Here is a 20,660-nt window from a genome sequence, read left to right as displayed (position 1 = left end):
GGGACTGAACCAACTAATATTAATTTCCACTGACAAGGGGCAGGATTGCTTTCTAATTACTGATAGATTTAAGCTGGTGTCTTGGCTTTCCCATTCCTTTTAGCACCTCCCTTTCTTCATGTGTTCAATACTTTTTCCGTGTTTCATTCTACTTTATTACACAGAAGTGTGTGTATATATATATATATATATATATTGTGTGTGTATATATGCATACAAATAATATCAGAAAACAGTGATCCAAAAAATAAATTAAGTTTATTTAGTATGTTTTATTTATTTTTATTTTACCACCAAGTTATTTTTATTTATTTTATTTATTTTTTTGAATCACTGTTTTCTGAAGTTATTTGTAAATTTATTGAATTTTATTATTTTACCTCTATGCCTCTTTTTTTTTATTACTGTTTTCTGAGTGTATTTTGTTTTGTTTTTTTGCAAGGCCACATGTCTGACCTCTAAATTGACAACTTTGTTTGCGAGTGCAAACATAATCAAATACAACATGATACAAAGACGCATATTCATAGTTATGCACATATTGCACTGTTTAATGAATGACATCTGTTCAGACAGACTGTAGTTGTGTTCCTGACAGCTCCGGCACAGATATGATGAGGATTTTAATCATGAGCCCTGTTTACGCAGTGGCCACAAAGCCCACTGGGCAGTCGTCTCAGGTGAGACTCAACAATTATGTCACAAAGATATATGACGGAACAGTACTTCAGTCTAATAATTTCTGTCTTTATCCAGGTGTATTATTAGGCTTAAGGCAGGGGTGTGTGGACAGCAGACACTTCCCCCCTGACCTCACACTTCCCTGGCTGCATCTCTCTCAGAACGAGGCTTCTGTATCATGGCCGACCGATGACGTTAAAGAGGTGTTTGTTCTGGCTAAGCAGGGGAAGAGTCTACGCTACCAGCTGTGGAAGTTTGAGTTGGTAACACAGAGCAACAGTCAACTCAAGGAGATGGACCCCCAGAGAGCCAGCGATGGGACGAGGTACGTACTTCCTCCTGGCGGCGTACAGGACGGTCTAGCGGGACAAGTGCTGCTGCTCCACACTAACACACAAAAGAGCTGATCAAGAGCACCAAAGACTCTTCTGCAGGCTGTATGAGCTCTTTCAGGAGCTGGTCGCACACCTGTATTTTCAGTCCTTGTCCACTAGGTGTCCTTATAGTTTGAGTGTTTCTAAAGGTGCTACGTGAAACATCAATTACTCTCTGTATGCAGAAAAGGTTATTTATATTAGATAGGATATTAGGATTTTGCAATGAAGAATGATTACAGAGATGGATTCGTATTTGTAGTTTGGTTTGAAGTACATTTCACAAGCAAGTGGTCTTAGAGAAATTTGTTTTGACATTTTGTGGTTCAAATCCTTCTCTCTTCTCATTGTGGTGTCTGCTAGCTCTCAAGTTTGTACAACAATAATGGTTCTGACTTGTATTTAACAGCATTTAGATAGTTAACTGTTTTGTTGACCAGTATGAGGTGATCCTCTAGACCAGTGGTTCCCAACCCTGGTCCTGGAGGCACCCCAACACTGCACGTTTTGCATGTCTCCTTAATCAAACACACCTGATTCAGGTCATCAGCTCATTAGTAGAGACTCCAAGACCTGAAATTGCTGCGTCAGAGAAAGGAGACATGCAAAATGTGCAGTGTTGGGGTGCCTCCAGGACCAGGGTTGGGAACCACTGCTCTAGACTAATCAGAACATTCAGTTCGGTTCAGGACAAACAAAATGAATGGAGGATGTAAGTCAGATGTCATTTACTGATGACCCTCAGTAATAGAACAAAATGTTTGGCTGTTCTGATGTCATCCAGCGGTTTCAGAACCCTTCTGTTGTGCAACTTGAGGAAGAGCTGCTCTCCGCACAGGAAATTATGACAGAGGAAAACATCACTTGGCAGGAATAGAACATTTACCGTAATAAAGTGAGCAGTATCCTTGTAATCCAAATCATGTCCAGAACGTCCTCCTCACTCATGAGAATGTTCAGTTCCATATAGTGCTTTTATTTTAGGGTCAGTAAGATTTTTCGGTAACACTTTAGTATAGGGACCAACTCTCAATATTAACTAGTTGCTTATTATCATGCCTGTTATTAACATATGTGACCCTGGACCACAAAACCAGTCATAAGGGTAACATTTTTGAAATTGAGATGTATGTGAATCGCCATAGACATAAACTTAGAGAAGTAGCTCCGGTTGGAATGTTCTTCCGCGGGATGTGTGCAGTTCTGTTTATAACCGCTAGAGCGCCAAAAGTTACACAGTGCTGCTTTAAATGGGCTGAGACAACAACAACAAAAATGTTCCAGTTATCTTTCTATGTCATCTAAAACATGCAGTACGGTAGCGAGAAACCAATTTCAACAATTTGAATGACACACAATACTTTGTATAATCTGTAAACAATGCAGTGGATCTCCAAAGGAATGTGAGACATTAAGTTTCCACAAGGAAATACTGACAGATGGGAATGTTGTGTTGGAACGTTGACAGACACACCAACAGACAGTGTGCAGGTCCACTCAAGACGGAAAATACAATCTCTGAAGTTGTAAGATAAACACACACAGAGTGGTAGAACATCCCGTTCTGTAAACTAACGTCAACAAAATGTGTCCAGGTGAGGTAATCACTTTAATATCACAGTTGTGATATTGTGCAAGAGGTTGTTATCTTTTTATGACTATATCTGAAATTAAGCAAACATGAAGTTATGATGGGAATAAGTTTTGCTTTGTCTTTTTTTTTTTTTAGCTGACCACAGCACCTAATTTGAGAACTAATGTGTCTCAACAACAACATGACATCAGTGGCCCTGACACTTACAGTCTGCTTATACACCACAATAAATTTTCCACCACAGTTTGAGAGATCAACCATCAGATTTGTTCTTCATGCACATAAGCTGATATGATCACTATGAAGCTGAACTCCACGGTACCTGCTATGGTGTGGAAAGAGCCGAGGTCGGAGGTCATTCTGCTATGTACCAACACAAAAGCTCACAAAACTATTTATTTAAAGAAAAAAAATCAGGGTAATAATAGTCGTTGATCCAGATAAAGATGGTTAACCTCTCAAACCTATTCTAAATTTGCACGCAATTGGCTAACCTAGAAACCGAACCATATGACTTAACAATGCAAACAGGTCAGTTACTGATGGGTTACCTTAAAAACCAAGTGTGAACAAACTGTTCCATCAACATGTGTATATAACTTATCAATTACACCTGTTAGCTTGTTGTGTCTTTGTAACCGTGGCTAGTTTTAAGAAACACTGCATCCATTTCTCATCAATAAAATACAATCTTTGTGGGGTTGAACTGTCCTCAATGTCTTGGGCGGTTAGTTAAGTGCAAAACAAATGTTTGTCACAAACTACTACCTTATTTCTGAGAAAGCCAATATGTTAACTGTTTAGTAGTAAAACTTCTGCTGACTGAACTGTTTAAGAGGTGATAGCATTCTGCAAAAATCCACAGGACATACTGTATGAGTCATGGAAATATCATACTCCACAAGTATCATCAAGATCAGAAGACCACAGGAAAAAAAAAAAAAAAAGGCAGTCTGCCTGTAGTTTGGCAGTTAGACCACCTTTCAGAAATGAATGAGGTATGGGTTAAACTACAGAAATTAAAAAAAAAATTAAATAAGCACTATTTACATAACCGTGGAAACCCAAAGAAAAATGTACAAGGAAAAACAACAAAAAGCACATTCCAGTTTGATAGTGTTATCATATTTGTAGATAAAAAAAAAAAAAAAACGAGAAGTGGCTGTGCGCCCTTAAAATGATAGTTTCTTCTCATTTGTTGCTCCTCAAGTCTGTTTGGGTTCAGTATCAGTGTATTTTGACTCTGGTGGAGCTTCTGTGGATCTGCAGAACCACATGTGCAAAAAAAAAAAAAGAGCTTGTCGACAAAATAAGCTGGAGTTTTTCCACTTCGCTCTTTATCTCTCCGACAGCACAAGAGCACACTCATCCCAGAACTAATATCCTGTTGTGCGCCTCCCTCCATCAGCGTGTCCCTACACGTGATCCTCCGGGCTCAGGCATGTTCTGTGCATCCATCAGTGTGAGGGAGGGGTGGCGTCCTGCAGAATGTCTCCAAAGATCTCAATGAGGTTGTCCAGACCCCACAGGTACCCGTCCTCCCGGTTTCCCTCGGCCCAGGGTGTGCGGTGGTCCAGGGTTTGGGGTGGTGGCAGTGGGACGGTCTTACCAAAGTCAATCATCCATACTCGGGCCAGGCCTGAAGCATCGTGAACGAACAGCAAAGAACTCCCAACCACCTGATGAGAAACGGAAGGGTTTCTTAAACGTGTAAATTTACAGGGCAAAGTTCTGAGCTTATGAAATATGACGACTTGTGTTCCAGAGATGAAAATATTTTGGCCTGGGCAGGAAAAAGATTTCACAATATGGAAAGAACAGATTCCTCACCTCGTGTGTCCTGAAGAACTCCGACGTCTCTAGAGCGCTGCGCAGCTCCTCCAGCCTCAGCAGATAACTCCTCTGAAGAAAAAAACAAAAAAAAAAAAACAGTTCAAGACAACTGTAATTACCCATTGCCAGTTTCTGGATTCTGATTGGCTAATACAGCGTTCCAGTGCTGCTAAAATACAAAATAAAAAACTATTGCAAGAAAAAACCCGGGTTAGTTACATATAAATATATACTGTAAATTAGAGCCTGAAACGCCTACTATGGAAGAATTATAATCGATAATAGATATCATACAGTAATTATATAGATCAGTGGTTATGAGAGATAATTTTGTAATAGAGAAAATTACTTTTAAAAACTGCAAATATATAAATTTGAACAAAGCTCAAGAAAAATGAATGATGATATTACTTCTAATGATCCTCACTCTTGTTAAAGAAAAGTGAATAACAATTTTCACCATCATTTGTTTGATTTTTGTTTCATGTATTTACATTTACATTTAGTCATTTAGCAGATGCTTTTATCCAAAGCGACTTACAAATGAGGACAATGGAAGCAATCAAAATCAACAAAAGAGAAATGATATACAAGTGCTATAACAAGTCTCAGTTAGCTTAACGCAGTACACATAGCAAGGGTTTTTTAAATAATATAATAAATAAAAAGAAAACAGAATAGAGCAAGCTAGTGTTTGTATTTGTATAATAATTTGTATAATGTATTTGTTTTATGTTTACAAAAAATAAGTATGTAAGGTACAATAATGGACTAGAAATTATGGCAAATTAATATGCTAAATAAAATAAAATAATAAAAATGTGTCCAGTGAAAAGGTGGCAATTTAATTAATTCACTTAACTACAGTAATAATGTAACAGTGCCTCTTTATGAATATGAATATGCTTCCCCCATTAGCTATAAAATAACAAAAATATTTACTATATTTGTCCAGTGAAAAGGTGGTAATTTAACTAATTTGCTCAATAAAATAATATTTGAATGGCAATTGTGCTCTTTTTAAATACAGTAACACCTGTTATCAATAACTACAGTAATAATGTAACAGGGCCTCTAATTTATTTCTTAATTTGACAAAGTCACTGGAGGTCAGAACATCACTTCAGAGAAGTCAACAATGTCTGTTTTTTCACAAGTATGATTATCAAATAAAACAAGGAAGTCAATGGCTAAAGTGAAAGCTCCAGTGCAGAGTTAAAACAGTCACATACCAGTAACTGTGTGTTTCCATCCACAAAGTCACTCAAGGCCTTCATCACCTGCTCCTTATGTTTGGTTTTTTTAAAGCTGGTGTTGCATGTGCCATCTGCTTTCTAAACAGAAACACAGTGTGAACAGTTCATGGTAATGTTACTTATTTTTAATATTAACAAAAAAGTGCAAATGTCAGCTCTATAAATAACAAACATGCATCGGGAAAGTAGCTATGACGTAGATTTGCATGTTTTAGTGGTTTTCTAATCACATCTATAAAAAGATTTTGTTTTATTACTAATGTTATCTGTATCTTTAATACTATATTTAAAACTGATTTCTATTTTAATATATTTTTATTATATTTCATATTATATTTCATTATTCCCGTAATGCAAAGCTGAATTTTCCAGTGTCATTACTCCAGTCTTCAGTGTCAGAAATAATTCTAATATGCTGATTTGGTGCACAAGAAACCTCTCTTATTATTAACAATATTAAGATTTTTATGGAAACCATTACACATTTTTTTTTAAATAGTCAAAAAATTCAGTCACTTTTGATCAATGTAATATACCGTTGCTGAATAAATCCCATGTGATCTCTCACCTTGATGCCCTCGATGCGGAAGCCAAGAGAGGCGGTTGAGCTCAGCGTTTCCCTCCACTGCATGTATCGAGGTTTGAGAACCGCCTGCTGGGCTCTTTCCTCCGTACTAGGCGCTCCTGGGTCCACAGCCACCATTTTCTCATACATATCCTTCCTAAGACGAGGACGCTCACGGGCCTTTACCAGCTCTTCTTCCAGGTATGTCCTGTGGTACAAAAATTGACCCAATTGATCACACCACAGCCCTCACACATCAGTTTATGACATTAACCGCATCCTGCCACATTCTGCATTTTTTTTCTTTACTAGCTATACATTTAGTTTGCTTGGTTAGGGGGGGTTTGGAGTTTGAAAAATAACTCAGAATATATATATCTATCTTCTCACCTGCTTCCCATCTTGCAATCCATGATTGAAGGGGAGTCGAAGTCGGTCAGCAGATCATCCATTAGGTTGTAATCCTGGTTGTTCTGCTGCACAATACCATAGTAACCAGGAACAAACGGCCGGAGGTTGTCATTCATCAGCTTCTCAAGACACTGCTGCTCGCATTCACAATACCTCTTCAATAGTTTCCCATACTCGCCTGCTTGGAAATTACCTGCAAACAAAGAGGCAAAGAAAGTGTTAATTTCATCAGTCCAAAATGATGGGCAGCAATCTGTTCAGATGCAGCTTTTTCATCAATTCAGGAGTCAAAGGAGAATTTGTTTTTACCTGCATGGCCTGCCAGCTGAACCCAAGGATATGTTTTCTTAAATGAAACCACAAATGGAGAGCAATGCACCATAGTCTTTAACTTCCTCCACGATTTAGCCTGAAATCAAAAAACGCATATGCACAGATCAGACCAACATGCTGCATTTTCTTTCATTTATAAATCATCGAAACAGGCTAAATACGTAAAGCCTAGGGCTGCACGATTATGACAAAAATCATAATTGTCGATTATTCCCTTGAAATTGTAATTGCGATTATTAATTACGATTATCACAATTTACATTGAATGATGTTTATACCATTGCTTGATGCAACTGCATGCCGTATTTTTATATGAAAATAAACAAGCTGAAAACACTCTAACTGAAAAACCTTTAGTGCTTTTCTATAGTATTGAGCCTCAAATGTCAAATATACATCGGATTGGTTTCTTCTTTAAATTATAAAAAAAGTACAAATATGAATGGTATTATAATGTTATACTAAAACTAAAACAATGGCAAAACCCTTAAGATAACACGTAGAAAGAAACAAAAAACATATCTTAAGCGTGCAGAATAACATAAGTGGACTTTGAACGATTAATTGCCGCTTTGAACGATTACGTAATTGTGGCATCCATAATTGTAACTGCGATTAGAAATTCGATTAATTGTGCAGCCCTAGAAGCCGATACGGAATTGTGAAACAAGCCACATCCGTTTTCTTTAAACAAACATTTAGTGTCTAGACCAGAGTTGGGGAAACTTACTTTTAAAAGTAATGCATTACAATATTGTGTTACTCCCTAAAAAAAGTAACTAATTACGTTACTTAGTTACTTTCTATTGAAAGTAATGCGTTACGCGACTTTTGATTTACTTTTTAAATCTGGGCAGGGTCTGCTTGTTTGTTTTTAATATAAAAACAGTTCTTCTTTTACAAATGTAAAAGCGCTTTTACACCAAATGTGAAATGAATACACCTCAGGCTGAAGGAAATGTAAATTCACATTTGTACAGTAGAGGGCGCAGCTCAAACATGAAGAATATGACGCAGGAGAAGAAAGTTCAACACTATTCAGCAGTAACAAAAATGAAACACAAATGTGTCATTTTTGCTTAGTATGGCTGAATTGGATCATCGAAGGTCAGTAGCAAAGACATTGGTTAAAACTGGATTGAATACGTAAATGATTAGGGATGTAACGATTCACTCAACTCACGATTCGATTCGATTCATGATTTTGATTTCACGATTCGATTCGATTCACGATTTTTTAAACAAAATTAGATTTAAGACAAATTATAAATTAAATGTGTCCTTTTATTATTGCTTGGACAAAATGCTGCATGTTTCTTTGTGAAATTGAAATATAACACCATAATAATATACTATTATAGCACTTGCATATTATTGCTCTTTTGTTGGTTTTGATTGCTTCTATTGTCCTCATTTGTAAGACGCTTTGCATAAAAGCGTTTCCTAAATGACAATTTAAATAAAATGTAAATAACAAAACTAAATTTAAATTTTAAAACAATTATGAACTTTAATATGCATTATACAGAGGCAAGATGAAAAGAAAAAATACCATCTAAACTTTTCTAAAGACAGTATGTTCCCCTCAGACATACATTCATATAAACTCCTACCCCTAATTGAATTGCGATTTATTTAGCATCTCAACCGATTTGAATCGTCACATATTTGAATCGATTTTCAACCGGCTCGCGGTTAATCGTTACATCCCTATAAACGATATTTGATAATTGCAGGTTTGTATAATATTCTGAGTTTGCATTTGACTGTTTTTATTAATTTTGAGGTATACTGAATCTGTATACTCAATCTGCTGGTGAGATGAGTAAATACATGTTCATATTTAGTCTAGAACTACAGTAGCATCATGTTCACACAGCGCACACAACGCCTCTGCACTTTCTCCCGATTTCTCTCAACATGCCAACACGTGCACTGTCAGTCAATACATGGGAAACAAAGTAACTGGCGTTACTTATTTGAAAAAGTAACTTAGATAATTCTTTCTAAATTAAAAAGTAATGCATTACTTTATTAGTTACTTTAAACAAACAAAAAAAAAGTAATCTGATTAATCTTGAGTTTCGGTAAAAACACTGACAGTTTTTTTTTTCTTTTGTATTTGTTTTTTTCAGGCATGGGAACTGAAGTCCCAAAGGGAGGACTTTATCAGCGACAAGGTCAACACTGAAGGCGTGACGCACACGGAGTCACAGATTTCAGGTTATTGATTATAAAGCTCTAATCAATGAGGAATGTGTGAGTGTGGGAAATGACATAACCCAGCTGTTTGCAGGGGAACCAGAAAAACCTCCTCATGACGTCCAGGGACACCACTCAAACTTTCACATTCACATCACTGACAACTTCCTTCCATAATTCCTTAAATCTTTTTTCTTTTATCGGTTGTTCACTTTCTTTGACAGGAATACGGAAACAACATAACGCTTCCTGGAATGAGCAGTTTCCAGAATATGCTTGGTACCTGACCTTGAGAAAAACTCATATATGAAACTCTGAGAATACTACTTTTTTCCAACCTGAAAATAAATATGTTTTAGATTTTAGAGGAAAAAAAAAAGTTTACAAATGTGAAATTTAAAATAATTATGTTATTATTATACACTACCAGTCAAATGTTTTGAACAGTAAGATTTTGCATGTTTTTTAAAGAATTCTCTTCTGCTCACATTTATTTGATCCAAAATACAGCAAAAGCAGTAATATTGTGAAATATTTTTACTATAACATTTCTATTTGAATATATTTTTAAAATGCAATTTATTAATGTGTTCAAAGCTGAATTTTTAGCATCATTACTCCAGTCACATCATCCTTCAGAAATCATTCTAATATTCTGATTTGCTACTCAAAAAACATTTATTATTATGTTGAAAACAGCCGAGTAGAATTCTTTCAGGTTTCTTTGATGAATAGAAAGTTCAGAAGAGCAGCATTTACCTGAACTAGAAATCTTTTGTAACATTATTAATGTCTTTATCGTCACTTTTGATCAATTTAAAGCATCCTTGCTAAATAAAAATATTATTATAATCGGTATAATTTATAATTTTATTATAAATTATTATATTATAATTTTATAATTAAGTAGTATAGTGTATAGTTACTAAAGCTTTTTTCAGATAAATGCTTATCTTTCTTTTAATCAAAGAATCCTGAAAAAAAATTGACTCAACTGTTTTAAATATTGATAATAATAATAATAATAATAATTAAAAAAAAAATGTTTCTTGAACAGCAAATCAACTTGATTAGAATGATTTCTGAAGGATCATGTGGCACTGAAGACTGGAGTAATAATGCTGAAAATGTAGCTTTGATCACAGGTATAAATTACATTTTAAAATATATTCAAATAGAAAACTTATTTTAAATAGTAAAAATATTTCACAATATTCCTGCTTTTGCTGTATTTTGGATCAAATGAATGCAGGCTTGGCAAGCAGAAGAGAATTCGTTCAAAAACTTTGACTGGTAGTGCAATTACAACAACAATTTATATTGAAATATTAAATGATTAAATTAGAAAAATGCAAAATAGAAGCATCTCTCTCTTGATCTGTCCCCTTTCAGGTCTCTTTATTCCGCTTTACAATTCAGACATTCATTCCCTCCTTCCAAACCATCCCCCCTTCACCGTGTGCTCTGTAAAGTCGACAGCTCGCTCTCCACACTTAGATGTAATTCAGTCTGTCCTCGACTCCTCTCTGTTCCTGACTGACCCCCTCTGACGACACTATAGCCAACAGGGGACAGACGACACCTCATAAAAGACCTCTGTCTTTCTTCCTGTCCTTCTGCCTGCTTGTACACACTTCTTGAAACTTCAGGAGAAGTATTAATAACATTTCACTTCCAAAACAGGCACCACATTCCTTGCAGTTTATGAAAGGAAATAGTCTTACATATATTTAGACATGAACATCTCTTGCCAAAAATGTCTTTATCTATGGTGAAATCATATATACCATTGTTTAACACCTAAAACATTATGTTTAATGCTTACAATACCTCGTATCTCAATTGTGATTGCAAAGCATGCTACCAATTCACGACGGCCACTCCCATTCTGATAATTCTAGAATATGAGTTGTTGTTATGGTGATAACAGCCAGGCCTTGTGGAGCGTCACAGTGAGATCCACCCCTGGGTCAAAGGTCAAACCCACCCTACACAAACAGAGCTGCTCTATCTTCATGTCTGACTTATCTCAAGGACTAGCACACACACACACACACACACACAGGTTACTGTTGCTATTAGACAGATCTACTGCATATCCAACCCACAGAACATCCAGAAGAATTTCATTTCACTAAACCTTTTCTAACAGTATTTATCTTTTAATACAGCATACATTTGAGTACTACACTACCATTAAAAAGTTTGTTTCTGACATAAGTCTCTTATGCTCACTAACACTGTATGTATTTGATCAAAGACAGTAAAAACAGTAATACTGTGAAATCTTATTACAATTTACAAGAACTGTTTTCCATTTGAATATATTTTAAAATCATCTCACGTCTTCTTCAGTGTCACACGATCCTTCGCAAATGTGGTGCTCAAGAAACTATTGATCTTTTTTTCAATATTCTTGATAAATAGAAAGTTCAAAAGATCAGCATTTATTTAAAAAAAGAAAACTTTTGTAACATTATATGTCTTCCTTGTCACTTTAGATAACTTTAATGCATCCTTGCTGAATATAAGTATTCATTTATTTCAAAAAACAAAATCTTACTGACCCCAAACTTTTAAACAGAATTGTGTCTTTAAAAAAAAAAAACCTGCTTTACTGCATGATAAAGCAGAAGTTCTTGTCGCCAGGTCAGATTCCTTGTGTGTGTGTAAACATACTTGGTAATAAAGCTCTTTCTGACTTCTGACTTCTAATAATATTTGGAAAAACTTATTTCAGCCAACTCATAAAACTCATGTAGTGCAACATGAAAACAGAAATGAAAAGAATAACAAAAACAGTAAATGATATTATAAGGAAGACCCCTCATAAAATATGACTTTTATTCAGAAGGCAAGGTAAGTTCAAGTAAAATGTCATGTGCTGCACCTCCTCAAAAACATGATATTTATGACTGAATAATTCATGATATTTGTAATAGAAAAATGCTCACGTTTTCATAAAAATATGGAAAATATGTTATAACTTTGTACTTGATTGTTACACCAAATTAAACTGATGTCACTAAAACTTTTCTTTCAACTTTCTGAAACTTTATGAACATGAATTCAAAGTCAAACTACATATCAAAGAATGGCACGTGTGTTTTAAACTAGATTTTTTAAACTATTTGTCACTGATCTTTTGCCAAATCGACCCAGCAGTGTGTGTGAATGTCTCTTACCTGGCAAGCAAGACAGCAGTCAGTCACAAATGTATGGGCAAACAAAAGCATGCACAACCACACACTTAAAGCACATACTTCAAACAAGCGTGCAGAGAGCCACGACTCCCGCACTGCCCTGTAACCACACAAGCATCCAGGAAGCAGACTGAGCTGTCACACACTCACATCATGTGCATACAGCACTGTTTACCTCACAAGTCTGATAACTCTTTCTCTCTCTGTTGATCCCAGGTCTCTCGCTCACGTGCACTTCTGCAGCTCAGCGGTCTCTTTCCCCGTCTCAGTAAATGTAACTGTCCTCTGTCTCACTCGTCAGTCGATGCCTTTCCTCCTGCTTTCTCAGATGTCCCCCCTACACACTCTTATCTTACACTACCTCCCTCTCTGATCCTAATCCACCTTTCCTTTGCTAGCTCTTATGAAGCGTATGCACTCTTCCTGACTTACTCCCTCCTTACTGCATACTGACAAGCTTATAAAGAAATGTGTAAAAGAACATGTAAACAATATGATATGATCATGAGATCATGGTGTCATGATATGAGGGTGTTGTTATGTGGTTGCTTTTACTTATTGGCCCAAACGGGCCTCATTGTATTTTTATATTTTAGGTTTGGTTTTAGTAATTTTAAGTGCTTTTGTCATTTTTATTAGTTATGTTTTATTAGTCATGTTATGTTAGATTGTATTAGTTTTGTTATGTGCTTTTGTCAATTTTTATATTTCTATTTAGCTTTCATTTATTTTTTGTTTTAATTTGACTAATTTGAGCACTTATTTCAGATAGTTGCCAAGACAACATTTATACTTTTTTGTTTGTTTTTAAAGATATGCATCTAGTATGTACATTTTATTTTATTTCAGATTTATTTCAAATGATTTTAATGGTTTGGTTTTAGTTTTAGTTAACAATAACAACACTACTCAGGAAACCAGGTATAAAAAAAGGTCCAAAACAAGGTTGTTCTGTGATCAGATCTCTCACACCAAATTCTCAGGTACACTGAAAATAAATAAATAATAATAATAATAAATAGATGAATAAAATTGGTTTAAGTTTAGGGTTGCAAAGGGGTGGAAAATTTCTGGAAACTTTCAAAAAATCCCTGGAATATTCCAAAAAATCCTAGAAAGTTTCAGAAATTTACTGGAAATTTTCCACCTTTTTGCAACCCTATCTAGGATCACTCAGAAACTGCTAGGAAATTCCTTAAATAATTACAAAAAATGGCAAGTAACAAATCAAATGAAATGTGAAATTTTGAAGTAGAAAGACAGAAGTGGTATTTTCTTGTAAAACGGATCCAATAATCTTTGTTATTTACAGTGTAGACAGAAATGCATGTCACTATATTTCATTTAAAGTGTCATGCAAATGCGTCCTGATCCCTGAATGAGGCTAATGTTGTTAAATGAATGTTTATTGCATTATTGCATATTACCATGATGGTGTTTTTAAAAGAAAAATACTTAACGGATATTCTCTAGTTTCTCCTATGAACATGCAACAACTCACGTCATGTAAAATACATTGAAAAAAAAACATTTTAAAAAGGAGGTGGTACTTAAATTGCTTTTTTTTTAGTAAGCAACAGTGACTAAAATCAAGTTATAGTGTCGTCTGCCTTGGCAAACACCACTAATGTAATAAATGTGCTTTTCTGGGCTGTTTGTGTTTGAACACGCTGTAAAAACCCCACCCACCCCATCACCCACCTCCTCCCTCACTGCAGCTCTCCATTTTCCACTTCTCCCCTCCCTCTCGCTCTTTTGATCTGTCTCTCTTTCTCGTTCTCTCTCTCCCTCCTTTCTAAGAAGTTCCTAAAGCATTTTCAGAATAAAGATAAACCTGTCCAACAGCTTCACACCCTTTTAGAGAGCCAGGAACACCCGAGACCGAGACAGCTAGATGTCTTTCATTCTTCATGTAAAGTGTTTTTAAAGCTAGTATCTTGTATGGAGTGTTTTGCTTTGTCTCAGAAGTGGTGGAGCAAGCTTATGGTGTGAAACGAATTGTTTACATCATCGCAAATCACAGCGATGTGAGATCTCCTCAGCACGCTCAGCAGGAAAAGAGTCAAACAATAGTAATTTGCACACACTCACAGCTGTAAACAAATCACAATAATCGGCATCATGACCACTGAAGTAAGACACGACACAGATTAAGAAAGAGATGAAGACAGAAATGAGAAGCAACACCATATATGGATTCGTGGTTACTTAGCGACAAAGGAACCACCCACAACTCAGTTTTCCATGACAGTGTGAGTGATTATGGCTCAATGATGGCATAATAACGTGCGTCTGTGTGAGTAGGCCTGTGGATGTCAGCAGCTGATAGAACAGGGTCAAATTATTCTAAAAAACTGACGACAAAAAATTGCATATGCAGCTTGGATGAGTTGAATGTACTGCAAACACAAATGAAAAAGATTAATAAATGATAACATACAAACTAAACCCTGACTGGGTGATCAAGATCTTTGATGGTTTATTAAACGGCGACTGGTAAACAAATAAAAAAGACTTGGAATTATTTGATAATGTAAGAGAGACTGCGGAGTGACATGAGAGACTATCACTGCAATGCTACCATTTAAAAGATTAACTTTTTTTTTTGTTTACATTTTTTTTTTACTTTTATTCAGATCACTGAACTGCATCTTGAAAAAAAGCATTATGGTTTCCACAAAAATATTAAGAGGCACAACTGTTTTCTTGAGCAACAAATTAGCATATTAGAATGATTCATGGATCATGTGATAATGTCAGCTTTGTTATCACAGGAATAAATTACATTTTAAAACATATTCAAATGGAAAACAGCTCATTTGAATAGTAATAATATTTAAGAATATTACTGCCAAATAAATGCAGCCTCAGTGAGCATAAAAGGTTTCTTCCAAAAAAAAATAAAAATACAGACACTTTTAAACAATAGGAAATAGTTTTCTTAATTGTTACTATTCATTTAAAAACTGTATTGCTTTTTACTAAAATATTTGAATACATAATGCGGCCTTTGACCAATCGGACTTCAGAGTATTCCAGTATTCCAGAGAACCATTTAATAAAGAAATAAGAATTTTGAAGAATGACAAAAAAAGATCCGAAAAATAGTGCAGGAAAGATGGAAAGGTTATGAGGAGCCAGCAAACTTCCTGAAAGTCATTCTCTTCAGACTGATTCATCCTGATTTCCTGATTCATGGACCAGCCAGACATACACAAAACTAGCATCAATCATTTGTATAATAGGAGACTGAGTGGGAAATTGGAGATTAGCACAGAACTGCTGATGAAATGAAATATTGTATGATGTTTCTGCTGACTCTGGTCTTGTTCAGCAGAGACATAAAAAGCTATAGTTTTCAAATGAAATGATTCACATAACTCCCTGTAAACACATATCATGGCAATTCACCGTAAAACAAACAACACTTATTTTTCAAATTAACTCAAGGCACATTTCAAAGCAATATATACGTTTTATCAGAACGTTTGTTCCTGGAAATTAAACCCATGACCTTGGTGTTGCTAGCGTCATGTTTTACTAATTGAGGTTAATTAACAAGTTTTTTTTTGTCCAGCCTACTCAGTGCACAGGTCGCTAGATCAGAGTTTCTATTCAAATCAAGGTAAACAAATGTTTCATCAGAGATATGAAGTCACTCAAAGTTTCAGTCTGTAACAGAATGCCGCCCAGTTTCAGATGGATTATCCATCCAGACATAAAAACTTGCTGAGCACGTGTCTAACCGAGATTCAGGCGGCTGACACAAAGACTCTCGGGATTTTTCCAGATGAAATCTCTGGTAACATGGAGTTCGACTTCTCTGTTAGTCATGATAGGACAGTGAGTGTATTATTAAATCAATCAGTGACCTTTGGAAATAATGTCACAGTTCTATTTTTTTTTGAGTTTCCAGAAACTAGAATCGTTTCTATTCTTCACCTTCAGAGTTTTGCTCATATTTGTAAAACATCCCCATGAACATCAGGGTAATCTTACTCACTTTTTGTCTCTAGCATTTAAAAGCCAAATATCTTGCGTAGTTACTAACTTTCCACAGAAAACAAAAAGCATCGGTCTAATGAGTCTCACCCATCAACTGTTCCAAGAGCCAACAAATACCAACAATCTGAAACTGAAAAACTGCTAGACTGTCAGAAAGAATGAAACTACAACACTTGAGTAACCTTTTGGATGATTTCTAAAAGCCTGATGAGTTATATATAAAATAACAGGTATTGATTTTATATATGCATGTCAATGTATCTTAGATTCACCTCTTTCACAATTCAAAAGTTGGTGGCGTACAGATAAGCAGCTAAAAATAGCTGTAATTTCTAATAAATGGTTTCACTTGGACTCAGACATTCTCATAATCTGCATTCTTACATGCTAACTGAAGCTGAAGTATCACTACAGATCAAAAGCAACTCAAGAACAACACAGTTGTAAATATAATGTCGAGAAGTTCCTTACTGGTAATCAGAATGTCCTAATCAATGTGTTTTATTGGAGGAATATCAATAGATAACAGGCAGCACAAGACCTCATGTCTGCAACCGGACGTGATAATAAAGTTGATAATAAAAGCCAAAGGTTGGTGCACAAACACTTCAAAAGCCCTGCCCTTAACCTTTTCGAGACATACACTTAGTACACTTCAGTACTCTTTTTAAAAGTATGCAAGTTATAGATAGTATACTTTAAAAGAATATACTCACGTGCAAACTAAATGTAATGTTTTTGAACACTTCATGTTATTTGCAAGACAATGTTGGCCTAATTCTATTACAGTTTAAATGCATATTAATTGCAATTAACTGAACATAAGAGTGCTTTTTTGACATACTTAAGTAGGACTTACATTTTCATATAGAATTTCGTATTTCTATTGTCTTTGAAATATGTCTGAAATGTACTGCTGAATGCACTGACAAACATTTACGGTAAACTAAAATATACTTTATGTCATTTCTATTGGAACTTGTATGCCATGATTTAAAAAAATATATTTGTAACTACACATTTGCAATGATAATGTTGCGATTTAAATGTTGCAATTAAACTCGCTTCTTTTTCACAGGGGTAACACTACCCAGTAGCCTTAAAAAAAAACACATATGCAACAGGTCAGCAGTGTTGGGGAAAGTTACTTTTAAAAGTAATGCATTACAATATTGTGTTACTTCCTAAAAAAGTAACTAATTACGTTACTTAGTTACTTTTTAATGAAAGTAATTCGTTACGTTACTTTTGCGTTACTTTTAACATCTGGGCTGGGCTTGCTTGTTTGCTTTTAATATAAAAAGTTTTATTTTTGGCAAATGTAAAAGCCCTTTCACACCAAAAGCCTAAGGCTGAAAGAAATGTAAATTCACGTCTGTACAGTAACACAGAAGAAAGTTCAACACTCTTCAGCAATAAAAAAAGAAGAAGAAATGTTAGTTTGTGTAATTTTTGCTTATTAGTATGGTTGATTTGGATCACCGAAGGTCAGCAGCAAATTGGTTAATAAAATGGGATTAAATACATAAAGTATATTTGTATTACTTAACATACCGGTATTTAATTATTGCAGCTTTGAGTCATATTCTGAGTTGCGTTTAACTGTTTTTATTCATTCTGAGGAAAACTAAATCTGATTTTTTTTTTTTTTTGTGAGCGAGTTTGATGAATTAATGCATGTTCACATTTATTCTAGAACTAAAGTAACATCTTACTTCCGATTTCTCTCAACAAGGGGACAGGAGAGCTTTCAATCAGTAAATGAGGAAAAAAGTAACTGGCGTTACTTATTTGAAAAAGTAACTCAGATATTTTCTTGTAAATTAAAAAGTAATGCGTTACTTGATAAAAAAAAAGTTATCTGATTACGTAGCTCGCGCTACTTGTAATGCGTCACACCCAACACTGCAGGTCAGTCTATATATAATGGGACCTTGAAAATAATAAGAACTAAAAGCATTTGGGAAAACTGGACACCGTGTCACCTACCCCTGTGAGTTCATCAGGACTGCCGATCATATTGGGGGACAGACTGGTGGGCTCAATGTCGCTGCCCGTGAAATCATCCTCCGATTCCTCAAACGACGAGGCAGAGGACAATCCAGCGGAGGAGGAGCTGGACAGTTTCCTGTGGAACAGAGAGGGCGCAGGGGAGCCTCCACAGCCGCTGTCCGAGCAGGGCGAGTCCTCATCGGGATGCAGGTCCAGCGAAAAGCCGCCCATGCTTAAAGTCAAATCACTGATGTGCGGACTGTCCTGACCAGGACCTAAATCATCATGGGTGACTATTAGTTTGGGAATAATCCTAGGGAATGGGTTTGAGGCTTGTTGCTCTGCTTCTCCACCCAGCCGACCTGACACGGACGGTTGCGATGTACTTTTGGTCATTTTATGTTTGGCTAACGGAGACGAGCAACTGAAGTCTACTAAAAAGTCAGGTGCATTCAAGCACTGGGTCACATTTTCCTCCGAAACTCTGCCTGGAATCACGGCACCTCCTTCTGACACTCTTTCCATGTCCCACGGCGAGACGCAACACTCATTGTTCTCCTCGCGTAACGCTACTCCTTTCTGTCCGCTTTGGGAATCAGAACTTTCAAAGTTGGTGTCCCGACTCAGAAGTATCAAGTTTTCGGTCGCATGTTGATTACCGGAAGAAGTCGCGTTTAAAAGAAGTTTTTTCGGCTCGTGTACCCTCACATCCACAGAAGTCTTCCCCTCTTTGATCTCGTCCCGCCAGCACTTCTGAACAGATTGCAGCTGCTTGGTTTTCATCGGATTCTCGTCTAACCGGTCACCGGTATGTGAAGAAGCAAGAAGAAAAAACTCCTTGCACGCGCGCTCGTGTGGAGCTCGCGAGTGCTGCGCTGTTACAGCCCCGTGAAGAGCCGCTGCCGCTGCTGGATGATGATTGGCCCATCCTGCGCACCGTACAGATCACTCGCGCAGCCCTTTAAATGCCACGCCCACTGCACAACGCCGCTGCTCTGGCAAAGGTCTTTAACACTGCACAGCCTGACATAGGAAATAATAGTCAGAAAAATCATTTAGTTTTATTTATTTAGACGGAACAGTTTATTATACCTTTATACAAAATGTTGAATAACATGTTTTAAAAAATGTGCATATATGTTTTATGTTTTGTATCATATCTGATACATCAGGCGACTGTCATATGCATATTCCCTGTTTTTATACAGTCAATGCATATTCCTCACATTCCAGGAAGAAAAAAACACCTTAATTTTAGTACCAGACTATGCAAAAATATGTAATTTGGCCACAAAGTTAGATGAAATTATGACAGCTTGCAAATCAATTCGATGTTTAACAGTACAACTTACATAAAATACATATAAAATGCTGTGGAATGCTTGAATCTGATTGGCTGACAAAGGTTCTAAGAAACTATTTTCCAGGAAACGCACAGGCTAAAGTAGTTTCAGTTTATTGATCACTTCGCCAAATGATTTGTTATTTTAAAGGTCCTTGCAAAAGAACCCAAATGCAACCACTGAGAGATGGACAAATAAATGTTACTCAAAAATGAGTTGTATCATTTATAGTTGCAGTTTAACTAGATTAATTTTTCTAAAATATGATGTAGGCTATAGGTTAACAAGTAAACCTATTGCTTCAGTCCAGACAATGTTTTAAGTATGATTTATAGGGTTAACTGGGCTTCTGTTGAGGCAATATGCAATGTAAAGACAAAAAGCTGTGGCACAGCATATGTGACCCTGGATCACAAAACCAGTCACAAGGGTCAATTTTTTGATTTTGAGAACTGAGATTTGATTTTGAGAACAATTGAGATTGATCAAAGCGTAATAAATAAGCTTCCCATCGATGTATGGATAGGACAATATTTGGCTTATAGTATACAATATTTAGCAATAGGTTCTTAGTAATGCATTGCATATTACTAATCAAAAATTAAGGTTTTATATATTTACGGTAGGAAATTTACAAAATACCTTCATGGAGCTTGATCTTTACTTAATATCCTAGTGATTTTTGGCATAAAAGAAAAATCGATAATTTTGACCCATACAATGTATTGTTGGCTATTGCTACAAATATACCCGTGCTACTTATGACTGGTTTTATGGTCCAGGGTCACATATTATAAAAGGAACAAGAAGGAGAAACTATCTCATTTCTAAAATATAGATATGCTAATTTTTATTCCCTTAAAAACGC

At 35.9% G+C, this 20,660-nt stretch overlaps 1 pseudogene; it reads right to left on the bottom strand.

Moving 5' to 3' along the window:
• Positions 1 to 3,605: 3,605 nt before the first annotated feature.
• Positions 3,606 to 19,462, bottom strand: LOC107676761 (inositol-trisphosphate 3-kinase A-like; annotated as a pseudogene).
• Positions 19,463 to 20,660: the final 1,198 nt, after the last annotated feature.

This window comes from Sinocyclocheilus anshuiensis, unplaced genomic scaffold (genome assembly GCF_001515605.1).
Source record: "Sinocyclocheilus anshuiensis isolate Anshui unplaced genomic scaffold, SAMN03320099.WGS_v1.1 scaffold456, whole genome shotgun sequence".
Classification (NCBI taxonomy): domain Eukaryota; kingdom Metazoa; phylum Chordata; class Actinopteri; order Cypriniformes; family Cyprinidae; genus Sinocyclocheilus; species Sinocyclocheilus anshuiensis.
The sequence above is the reverse complement of the archived record's forward strand: the minus strand, read 5'-3'. Positions and strand labels throughout refer to the sequence as shown.